The sequence below is a fragment of the Epargyreus clarus genome, unplaced genomic scaffold (assembly GCF_041222505.1).
Source record: "Epargyreus clarus isolate Ecla_fem2 unplaced genomic scaffold, WU_Ecla_fem_2.2 ptg000017l, whole genome shotgun sequence".
Classification (NCBI taxonomy): domain Eukaryota; kingdom Metazoa; phylum Arthropoda; class Insecta; order Lepidoptera; family Hesperiidae; genus Epargyreus; species Epargyreus clarus.
In genome coordinates, this window is record NW_027332225.1 from 14,071,478 (window position 1) to 14,081,314 (window position 9,837).

The 9,837-nt window shown below is 38.0% G+C and overlaps 1 non-coding gene across 1 annotated transcript; it reads right to left on the reverse strand.

Annotated features, from left to right (window-relative positions):
• Positions 1–4,529: 4,529 nt before the first annotated feature.
• On the reverse strand, positions 4,530–4,623 carry LOC140749318 (U6atac minor spliceosomal RNA). Its single transcript, XR_012103045.1, has one exon. It is a non-coding gene; the product is annotated as a U6atac minor spliceosomal RNA (small nuclear RNA).
• Positions 4,624–9,837: the final 5,214 nt, after the last annotated feature.

The following is a 9,837-nucleotide window of genomic DNA, read 5'->3' on the forward strand; positions in this document are numbered from 1 at the left end:
ATTTTGAACATAATTCATTAGCAATAATTCTGTAATAAATATTAAATAATACTGTTTTGATTTTTCCCGTTTATCGTTGATAGATGGTGCTGATCAATAATGCATCCATTTTTATAAGTTAAATTAATATATCAGTAACTTACAAAAGCCTCTTTATGTTAAAAACTTATATTGCTAATATTATATCTTATTCAATTGCTTACTGATTTTATATGTTACTCTTCTTTAAAAACGTTCATAAAAGATTGTTAATCATATTATGGCGCCAATGTTCATATTTTTCACAGTGTTTATAAATGATCAAACCTATAACTTAATTTATGCAAAAATGTAAACAAATTAGTTAATGACGTTTTAATGTTTTATATATTGCTAATTATTTTTATTGTAATAATTACTTTCATATGGGTTTTGAACTTACTGTATTTTAAATTAATAAAAGCACTCTTGATTCATATTTTGGTTACCGTTACGCCTCAACTTTTCGTGTTACACTTGATTTTACTCCTCATAAAATTTCCGTACCGGGCCTTATAACTCAAATCGTTTCTTAAGGAGTAAACTCCAAAAATGTCGAAAAAATTGTTTTTCACGCGCACCCTGTAAACTGTTTTTATCAATTTCTTAAAAATCAACCTAGAGCATTTGCTGTAGCGCGAAATGAACTATTTCGATAACCCACTTACATATGTATCCCGGGGTCAGGCCCTTCATTAGGGTCCGGTTGCCGAGTGACCCTAATTGTGTCACTCCGTGCGTGAAGGGACCACTTAGTTGCCATGACGCGTCATTAGCATCGGCGTCGATGGGGTACTGTTACTTACATCTGAACATTCATATTTTAAGATTCTGTACTACTAGTAAGGTTTACCACTTTTCCAGGTGGTAGAACCTAATGGTACCGACCACCACCTGGTTGGACCGGGGAGATACCGCCATCACAGGTACTTTTAGCGTGAAGTAGTGCTGTGTTACGATTGAAGTAAATGCTGGTTGTTTTACATATAAGGCGTCCATGACAGACGTCCATGTGTGGCAGTTATCATCAGGTAGGCTGTTATTTGTTACTCCAATGTAAATAAAAATAAAAATAACATTGAACTACTGTGTTCTTGTTAATCTCCTTTTTGCAGTCAGTCAAATACTGTCCCTCTGCTAGGCAACGGTCTCTTGGTTGAGTAAGAAGAGGATAGACCATAAGCCGTCGCGCTGGCCAAGGACACAAACATTTCCTTTTTTAAATAACTTTCAGGTAGGCAGGCTTGCTCACGATGTTCCTTCGCCGTTAAGGCAAGTGATAATTAATGTCTAATACAAATATTACTTTTAAAAATCAGAGATACGTGCATAGGCTTCGAACTCGGACCCCTCGAAAAGGTACGTACCGCATAACAACTAAATAACTATGGTTTACCTAAATAACAAGAGTTAATTAACTAGAAAGGGCTTCTGTTTCGGAAACATAAGTGGCGATGAGCTATGGGCGTTTCAGTTGACATTATAATGTTATTTGCCACTCATATATTTCCCACAAACGTACTGTAGATAACGGTGGTACATTTAATTAATTCCGAATTACTCTCGCTCGAAAACAGTCGTGTTTAACGCATTTCGGACAGATTTTAGTAGTATTTATGTAAGTATTGGTAAGTTTGTCTATTGAGTGCAGGTAACTAAGCACCCTTACGCGGTTTTAGACTAAAATAATATTTGCAATGGATTGTAATGTTTGCAATTCTATATTTAACGTAACGTCGATTTGCTTTCCACATTTCCCCAGACACCGTGAATCTATTCTTACGCCCTGTCGCCCAGATTATTTTATGCAGATATCCATAGAAAAAATATTTTTGAATATGTATATTGTATACTTTAATTGATAATAATGATAGTTAATAAACAAATTATGCTTTCTAAACTTGTCACACCGTAGTACAATAAACCATAATAAATCAAAAATAAAGACCATACGCAGGTAATGAGGTATAAATAATCGTTATCTCTCAAAAATTCTACCGAAGGCAAAACCCAAGCGCAGAACAGAGCACTAAAAACACCATTGATATGCCTGTGTATGAGATGGGTATAGTGAACGCAATGGGCTCTTCTCAATAGGACGACAACGTCACGGCACGACAACGGCAACGATATGCCGTTACAATACGACCAGGCACAGCAGAGTTTCCATTAGTAATTATTTAATTTATTCATTAAGAAGATTGCAATAAATGTTGAAAGACGTAGTATATACGTATGACGACCCGCGTAGCAAAGCAGTCACCGTACTGTCTGACGCGCAGAGGGTTCCGGGTTCAATTCTCGGATTCTAGATTCTAAATGATGAATTTAGGATTCTATTTCTGGGTCTAGGTGTTTGTGTATTTGTCTCTGTGTGTCCAAAGCAACCAAGATACAGGGAATCCTAGTGTGGGGTTGTGAGTGTAGAAAGCGTTTATCCAATATCAAATTACACAACACATATATATGAACACCAGCACGACACCAACATGCCGTTTGATCCTCGACGATAGTCGGCATGCCGGTGTTGTACCGAGCCAGTGGGACAACATGCAATATATTTTCATTATTATGCCTCCACTGATGTATTATGTACAGTAGGACTACCATGAGTTTACAAAAGTATTACTCGCTAGCGACTGCGTAAAATAAATGTATGAAAAATTGTACAGCGCCTCTGGTGGTTACTCGTAGAACTAAAATCCGTAGTGACGTAACTCGATACGTAAAAAACCTATCGAAATCAAATCGCTAGCGAATGTCATTATGATCTATTGCCATACAAATTCGGTCCCATGAGTCATTAATTTGACAGACGTTGTCAAGAAATACCGTAACGATAGTAGTTATGTTATTCACTAGCAAAATGACAATAGTTTTCTATTTACCATTTCTATAGTGGCGTTTCTATGCCAACTCATGGTAATGCTGCTGATGTATGCTCGTGCCGTGCCGTTGTCGTCACATTGAATGATCACGTCAATGGTATATTTTAGTGCTGCAAATAAACACGCAAGCTTAGAAAAGCTCTCGAGCGAACTTTTGGAATCACAGATAGGCATTTTCACCTTATTTGTATAGTTTAAGTGGGTTGAGCTGAAGTGTTTCTTATAAGAATACTGTGGATGTTTCGATTATGTGTGGGCGGCGCGTGGGTGTCTCTGTCTTCAGATTTGAGCTACATTTATTTTGACACCTAATAATCTTGTCAATCTATAATATTGCTTTTCGAAGCGGTGTCAGGATACACTTTACATCTATAAAAATATTACAGATAGCCGTGGGCGTTGGTAGGTGGTAACTTAATAAGTTATTTTTAGGGTTCCGTCCTCAAAGGGTAATGAAACCCTATTACTAAGCCTCCGTGGTCCGTCCGTCTATCACAGGGCTCTATCTATCTCAGGAACCGTAAAAAATAGACATTTTCACAGAATATGTCAAATAGTGGCCGCTATAACAAATATTAAAAATAAATAAAATCTTGAAAATAATTGAGGATTTGGGGATACAAAAAAAACAAAAAAGGTTTTCGCTTTATCTATTAAACCGTAATAAATAGACAGTTGAAAGTTTAATTGAGAATGCATTCACTCCTATGGCTGCTACTCCTATAATACCAAATACTAAAATAGAAAATATAAAAAAATGGTGGTACGGAACCCACCAAATGAAAAATTATTGCGTGAGTTCGCCTCGAACTTGGCCAATCATTATTATGTTGGAGAAGCAGCGGAAACATACTTAATTAAAACATGTCTAAAGAAAACATACAACGTAAATTAATCTCACAGAAAGTAGGTTGCTTCGCAATATTTATAACTTATCGGAATTTAATTATGAGTAAATTTTATTTCAAAAGGTCAGCGGCGGGATTAATTAAAAATATAACTTGTCCGGGATAATGGATCTCATGATAACATCTCACCGATGAATTGGAAGTTTTTTGAAATTAATTTAGTCTAATTAAGAAGCCAATAAGTCATCTTTGAAGTAGAACGAGCATGCAGTTGGTCAGGTTTTAAGTGGCTTCTGCCGCCAAAGGATGTCCGTAATCAACTCCAGATAAGATTAGATTCCTACTTGAGGTAGGCCTCAGATGCGTTGCTACCCCGCCCCTTTTTTTTTGTTATCGAGGGGGAAACCTTCAAAAGGTACCCGACAACGTGGGAGCGACGCCGGGTTATGTAGGATTTTTACCACACTAAACCCCCCCCGGTGGCCATCCTCTGCGCTGCGTAGAGGGCTCCGGGATCTCCAAAGTAACGCAACCGGAGTCCTCTTAGCGCGTTGCCCCGTCGGGCTCCACCCAGGTGAGCTTGACGCTCGCCACACCAACTGGTGTGTACGACGGTATGCATCCACACATACCGTCGTCCTTCCCGGGGTCGCTGGCCGGGCGGTTTGAGCTTCCACTCTTGCCGCCCGCAACCCCGGAAGCCCCCTTTTAGTCGCCTCTTACGACCGGCAGGGGATACCGTAGCCCTATTCTAGTCCCGGAACTACAGGGACAAAAAAAAATGTGGTCAAGATTGTGCCCTTAACCATTTATGTGTTCCATCCTTGTCAAGGGGAGTGCTAACCGTCTCTCCTTTCAATAAGTTACACCTTGAATAAGTATGTTTTCCTTTCCACAGCCTTCATACAACAGTGCTTAACACTGCATTTATTAAGCAGAGATAGGTGGCAGTGGTGCCTTCAGAGTCGAACCAGAAAAAAAACACTTTCTACACTCACAGCCCCACACAGGATTCCCTGTATCGTGGGTGCCATGGACACACACATAGACAAATACACAAACGCCTAGACCCAGAAACAGAAACCTAAATTCATCTTTTATATTTCTGTCTGGCCGGGGATCGAACCAGGGACCCTCTGCGCGTCAGACCGGTATGGTGACCGCTCCGCCACGCGGGTCGTCAAAGGATTCTACCACCAAATTAATTAACTCATACGTTGTCATTATTTACCTTTAACTCAAGTAAATGAGTTAGCTAGTTTTGTATACGTAAAAGTTTACAGTCAACCTGACAAGGGCGACCTGTATAATGGACGGAAAGTAATTAAAATTGTCCGCAGTGTTATCATTACTGTTCCAGTGTTTCACACTTTGGAATTTAAATAGAAACTAACCCTCAATACACTATTACTATAACTTGATTTAGTTTATATTACTTTTATTTCAACAGAAGAAAAAGGATAGGTTGTAGACATGTATAACTTAGTAATAACCATTCTTAACCAATTTTCTCAAAAAAGGTGCAAAAAAAAGCTCTCCTACAAAGCCGGCGATGCATTGGCGACTCCTCTGGTGTTGCGACTACTTTCAATCAGGAAGCACGTCTGCCTAATCGTTAAACTAAACTATAAAAAAAAAATTGCTGACGCTATTTTTGTAATGTATACCATGCCATTACTATTTTTGTCTAATAACTACATTGTTAAGCGCTACTGTGTTCTGATCTTCAAATAAGTTCTATCTTAGTTCTTAAGGGTAACCACGCATCAAGTAAGTTTTTAATTTTATCTCGGATTGATTACAGATATCTATGGACAGCAACTTACCATCATTTAGATGCGTGTTGGTTTGCTATTTCTGTTTCTAAAATTCATTTTTAAAATGTGTAATTGGACCTCAAGTTATTAAATAAATATTCTTATTCCACTGCAGGTACCCATACAATACATTTAACAAGGATTTATGGAATCTCAAGAAAGATTTTCATAAACATTAGATTCTCCGATAAGTCTTACAAAAAAATTGGCGTATTCAATACCACTTCACATGCGATGAAAATGAAATATTATGAAGTAAAGCTTAAAATTTTATTCAGTTGCAGAATTTCCTGATTCCCGGCTCCCGACTACCGCTGGAGTCCCTGAATAATGAGCCGGGATGTAATTAAAATAGCTCACAGTGTTATCATTACCGCGATGAAACTGTTTTTTATATAATAGCAAGAACAAATGGCCATACAGTTTCGTGTTCATTTAGTTATTGCAATTCATAGACAACTATAAAACCTATGTATAAGTTGGTGCGTTGTGTGCATGTAAGTTGTTAATAAGGTATTTATCTATGTAAAAGTCTTTTATTAAATTCATATTGGGCGATGGTTTTACCGATGATTTTTCACATGCAGTTCACCTGAAGGTAAGTGGCCACTGCCACTGAGCATAGCAGCCGTGAGCACTGTCGTTATAAGCAGAAAAAGACGTGGTGGTGGATCCCTTGGAGCCAAGCCACAAAAGGTTCCACCACCTTTCAACTGACTTGTCTACAGTCAGTGTGGACACAAATGCTTTTAACACTCACATCTCCACACTAAGATTCCGTGTGTCTTGGGTGCCATTGATACACACAAACGAATACGAATCGAGGGTGGTAGAACCCTTTGTGGTTCGACCTCGGCGGCACCACCGCCACACCTATTTCTGCCTTATAACAGCAGTGTTAAACGCTGCTATTTTCTGGTTTGAAGGGTGTGGTAAGAGAGACATACTTTTCCGAGGCGTTCCAGCTTAATATCTACTCCTATCTGGAGTTGATTTCAGATGTCCATGGGCGGCAGTAGCCACTTACCATCAAGTGGACTGCATGCTCGTCTGCTACTCCTATATTATAAAAAAAAAGAATACCGTAACACCCGCAATACACTACAATAACATTACACTACAATAACACCCCACAACGGATATCCAATTTCATAATTCTGATGGCTATATAGGCCGGGGATCGAACCTGGTACCATCCGCGTCAGTACCGGTAGTAACCGCTCCACAAGTCACTCAAACAACGTTGGTTTCAAAGCCTAATATTATAGAAGTAAATCTATATAAGGAAGCAAAGATTCTCCGCTTTCATGATATTGTATGCGTATTGTATAGGGGACGTATAAAACGTGATGAGCATTATATTAGGGAGGTTCTGAACCGATGTTGACAGTTGAAGGGGATGCTCCGAGACCTTTGTTCGTGGAAAAGGTCAGGTTGTCTCAATGGTGTGATGGAGAATCATAGATTAGTAAAGATACTTCGCCGCCTTGAAATTGAATGAAGCCACAAACGGCTTATTATAGTAAGTTCTTTTTTTTAAATTCTTGACAAATAAAAACATTTTTAGACAAAATATACGAATAAATAACTAATACTGCGTAATTTACGTAATAAAGAAATAATTATTTCAAATAGTTCAGGGACATTTTAGCACGGAGACGTGGCAAAACTTTTTTACGCAACTATTTCAAATCTCGAAACTGGGTACATTTTCTTGTTAGGAGTGACTAATCTTTACTTATCTTTGTGGACAATAGAATATCAACGTTTAAAGTATTACCTAGCATTTTATATTTTTGAGATCCATCCACTTTTTTTGAAAACCCGTAGGATTTATCAAACTGTGGAGGGGAAAATTTTTCGTATGTATGTTAATACATACATACCCAAAACTTTAGCCTCCACAGTTAACATTAGACTCCACAGAATAACCATTAGGTTATTTTCGCATTTTATACGAATCCAACGATACCTCATATGTCAAAATACGTCGGTAGCTTGCCAAAAAATGTGACATACATACCCTTGAAATACATTGTTCTTCGCAGTCAGCTAAAAAGAGGTTGGGAGTCATATTTTTAAAATATACATACGCATCGACACTACGTTCTTATAGGGCCTAAGGACTATAAGGGATTTTTGCCTAAGTCTGGAAACTTGGGAAGTATCAATTTACGTGACATGCATACATTAGGGAACTTGAACCAATGTTGACGGCTGATGGAAATAAGCTGCGACCTTCGGGAAGGGCAAGAAAGGGCAGGGGTGAATACTTTAGAAGCAAAGATAATTTGGTTATTTCTAAAGGGGGTGAGTGGTAATTGTTTTATGGGGAGTTGAGCCATAGGTATATTTCTGTTGCAAGCTTTTATTACTGGGTTTTACCGGTCTGATATGCAGAGGATTCAGGGTTCGGACAGACAGAATAAATGAAAGAAAGAAATAAAGAAATATTTATTTGTAAAAAATACTACAACATTATGTGACGTAAATAATAGTAGACATAACTTTAAAATCAGAACATTGCTGCAGTAAAATTTAACAAAAGGGTCCACACTCAGCCTCACCGCGGCGAGCCACGGCCACTGATTTTCAGTGTGTGTGTGTGTGTGTTCATGATGAGTTTATATATATATATTTTTATTATATAAGAGTAGCAAACGAGCATGCAGTCCACCTGATGGTAAGTGGCTACTGCCGCCCATGTACATCTGTAATCAACCCCAGATAAGATTATATATTCCTGCCTGAGGTCGGCCACAGATGCGCCGCTACCCCTGAGGACTAAGCTGGAACGCCTCGGGAAAGTCCGTCTCCCTTATCACACCCTTCAAACCGGAACACAGCAGCGCCTAACATATTAGGAATTAGGAAGAAATATGTGTAGCGGTGGTGCTGCCGGAGTCGAACCACAAAGGGTTCTACCACCTTCAAAATTTCTATTCTAGGTTTGGTTGGTAGTCAAAGTTTTATTTATTTTCTACTGTGCGGTAAGTACCTACCTATAAAAATAAAATTCGCAAAGCAAGTGCTGTTGTTGAATCCACCAAATTATGAAGTCCACACTCAGGGAGCTATTTGGGTCACGTGGTGTACCACCAAACGAACGCTACACTCTTTTATTTTGCTACAACTTTTATTACAACACTCATACTCGAAAACGGTATATATAAAATTTAATGTAAATGTTCAGTATTCGAATTTTCATTACATACGGTGGAAAAAAAAGTTGGTTATTATTTTTAATGTAATATAAAATATTTATTCAAAGTTAAGTTTATTTAAGTTGTTTTAAAACAAATAAACTATGAAGGAACTAATCGAATCTAAGTTGATCTAAGCCACACACTTCTGTGTAAATTTTCCTTAAAGTGTCCTTACTACATTATGTTGGAGACCTTTTGGATGGATAATAACATTACTGTTAATTGCTGTTGAAGGGTGTTTTAAGGAAGACGTACTTATTCACGGTGTTATAAGGTGGTCTTCAGGGGTACCAACGCATCGGTGGCGAACCTGAGGTAGGAATCTGATCTTATCTGGGGTTAATAGATGTCATAGGCAGCAGTAGCCACTTACCATCAGATGGACAGTACGATCGTTTTTTTCTATATTTTAAAAAGTCTACTGTCAATTATAGACACATGCTTACCAGTTAAACATTTTAATAAGCTTGCAGCTAATTTAGGATGGAATCTTATATGAAGACTTAAAAGTACTAGAGGGTAAGCAAAGCCGAGGGCATCGCCGAGTTCAGTAAAAAGAAGAACAACGCCTGCATGGAGAGGATGCGATTAAAAATTCCGACCTCCGAGCCAACGTCATGGGGATGCCCGAATTATCATGAAACAACTTCTAATAGTATAAGGTTCGCGTCTGAATTAGAGATATAGGCGACGGATATTTCTCTATTACTTTCTACTTAGATACTTTAATTCGTTATAGCGAATATTTGTATGGACGTAGTTTGTGTAAGAGATGAAATGAAAACGGCTTAATGCTACAGTATAGCTATATACCAATTTTGTATACAGTTAGAAATATGTCGAGAAGGATCGTTGTAACAATCCCTTGTTTTTAATCTTTGGTGTAGTTCACAATACTATCTTTATTGTATAATCAAACGCATGATTGTTTCTGCACTCCAGTGAGATTGCGATAAAGAACTATAAATTAAAACATTTTCGATACGCTGCACAATTGTAGTCTCTTTGTGTTAATTAAATTCATAATTCATCTAATTAGCAGAGAATCGGACCTGAAACA